General features: G+C 38.5%; 1 non-coding gene across 1 annotated transcript; it reads left to right on the top strand.

The window, feature by feature from the left end:
• Positions 1-1,084: 1,084 nt before the first annotated feature.
• On the top strand, positions 1,085-1,155 carry trnag-gcc (transfer RNA glycine (anticodon GCC)). The gene has a single exon. It is a non-coding gene; the product is annotated as a tRNA-Gly (tRNA).
• Positions 1,156-2,846: the final 1,691 nt, after the last annotated feature.

Below are 2,846 nucleotides of genomic sequence, written 5' to 3'. Positions count from 1 at the left end.
CGGGACACCGTATTGGACCATATGAGTTTACTTTCACCCCATGGCTGTAACACAACAGAATGTAGTCAATTGGGTGTGAATACTTTCTGAAGGCTCTGTACCTCAGTGTATAATTACAACTGTGAAGGATGGTTTTGTTCTCTTTTAACATAATTATATGCCTTATAGAAAAAGGACATGTTAATCACAAAACATAGCGTGACTGCAGAAAAGCTGTTGTTAATCTAGGGTGTCGACTGTGCAAACCACAAGGTTGAGACATGATGGAAAAATGCTGAATAACAAGAAAACAGGAACTGAGGAATGTGTAGAAACCAACAAATCAGTTCAATCTTCACAAACACCATTCCGGACATTTGAATCCTGAGTGCTGTGTCTGGGCACCACCGATAGGCTAGCAAGTTTAAACCACGCTAAACCTCTACTGTGACAGGCCAACTCTAAAATTGGAATTACCTCTGTCACAGAATAAAAGAAAATGTCTGTACTATTTTAGTCAGTTCTCTGCTTTACCCTGCGTGGTGATACAGTGAACCTGTATATACGAAAATTGCATTTACCATTTATCACTTGTGTTAAATAAATATAATTATAGTATATTCGGGGACTCTGAATCACATTTTATCCTGATACCAGATTTGATTGACGCAACCTTTTACACAACCCATCACATGCAAAAACGATCATTAGGTTGTTTTATTTAAACCAATGGATACAAAGTGACTGGGGCTAATTGCAAATGTATTTGTTTTGTTTGGATTGAGCATTTTATGGAGACCAACATTTTTTGAAATTGCGTGATTGGTAAACTGCATTATTCTCTGCAGCGCAATCTGCACGTCATGGATGTGGTAGCAACAGTTTTGTGGATAAGTTATTAAGGCCTCCCAGGTTTAGGCTTTCTCCGAGCTAGAGCGCCACCTGGTGATGTATTTATTGATTTCTAATCTTTCTCCAGCTGTACAATTGAGATGCAAATGATGAGTGCTGTATATCATGTAATCTTACCAAAAAGAACTGCAGCCACACATAAATGACTGTTGTATAGAACTCTTTATGGACCTAGATTGTTTTTCAAGGATAAGCATTGGTGGTTCAGTGGTAGAATTCTCGCCTGCCACGCGGGAGGCCCGGGTTCGATTCCCGGCCAATGCATGAACAAGTTTTACTTTGGTCACTAATGTTATTTGTAGGTTGGTTGTTGAGCAACAAAACCGACACGTGCGCAACTATGGGGAAAACAGACAAGGTTGGTTTAGATTGTTGACATGTAAACTATATTTTGTCTCCAATTGTTATGCACGCCTCTTGGAGGAGGGAACACAACACCCTGCTACACACAACTCCATGGAGTGAAAGAGGTATGTGTTTGTAGGTGTGGATAAGGATGACAGAGGCAGAGAATGTTACCGTTTACTGGGAATTTATTTCCTTAGCATGGTAATGTGGGGAAAAGGGGCTGGATGGAACCAAAGCAAAGAAAGTAGAAGTTAAAGAGTCCTCCTACCTTACCTACCCACCCACTAATTACCTAACCTTAATTAACGCCACCTGGCCCGCTAACCAAACTACAGGGGGTGGACCGCCCACGTCTTACCTAGTGTGCGTAGACAGAGTACATACTACGGGTATATGTATGCCCGCAGGCCTCTTGCCTAAGCACTTCCAAGGTGCCTTCCCCTTCCCCCCTGGAACAAATGAAACAGAATAATACAAACTTAAAGTGAACAATTTCAATAATCAAAAACACTAAGTCCTATTGACGCACACACATACCTCAGAAGTAGCAACTACAAAATAAGTTCAACAATTCTGTCTTTGAGCAACAACCAACACAGGACATCCAACATCGCTTGCCTTTCTCACTCTCTGCCATTTTCCCAACTGTTAACAACGATGACTTGCTGAGCACTTCATATCCGTGTCAAGCAATTTAAAAGATGCAGATCTCCTACTTTACAGCATTTTTGGATTAGGAATTTGTTTAATTAAAAAATGTACCTTTAGGATGATGATCGGGGGCCTAAAATAAGAGTTTTTCTGTTGGGGATTTTTTACTATGTTGAAATGTTCGCACACCTGAGTCAATACATGTTAGAATCACCTTTGGCAGCAATTACAGCTGTGAGTATTTCTGGGGAAGTCTCTAAGGGTGGGTTGCACCAACATGGATTAACTCTTAAACTAGGTTAAATCAAGGTTTACCTATTATTAATCTTGTTGCACCACATTTTAAAACTAGTTTTAAATGAATCGTAGTTTAATTAAATCAATCCTCTTATCTAAGTTTAATTTTCACTTTAAACCTACATTCATTTTAAGCCTTTTGCTCAAATAAATGATCAGGTGGCTAGCGGACAAATAATAAATGGCTAAATAACGTTAAGTAACGACAATAATAAATAATGTTGTATGCTAGCTAGCTACAGTAGCTAACAAATTCGTTTTCTGTCTAGTACTGGCAAATAACAGATTTTATTTCAAATCAGCCAACCCATGACCTTTCACGATGGAGTTGCATTAATTCTAACATTACATTGTTATTATTTGATCAAGGAACAGCAATGTTGTTGCCTCATTTGTCAAGTAGGCTAGCTACTTTGTTTCAACTCACGAAATTACTCATATATTGGTGTCACTAATCATAGTTTTAAACCGGTAATCATAGATTTACTGATCCAGATTTAAAATTAAGTGGTGCAAGACATCTCTGATTAATTATAAACCTGCATTTACAAAACCTAGATTATCTCTAATCCTTAGGGTGCAACCCACCCTAAGAGTTTTGCACACCTGGATTGTACAATATTTGCATTATTCTTTAAAAAATTCTTTACGCTCCATCA

This window comes from Salvelinus fontinalis, chromosome 14, assembly GCF_029448725.1.
Source record: "Salvelinus fontinalis isolate EN_2023a chromosome 14, ASM2944872v1, whole genome shotgun sequence".
Classification (NCBI taxonomy): Eukaryota; Metazoa; Chordata; class Actinopteri; order Salmoniformes; family Salmonidae; genus Salvelinus; species Salvelinus fontinalis.
Note: the sequence above shows the minus strand (reverse complement) of the source record. Positions and strands in the feature narration are given on the sequence as shown.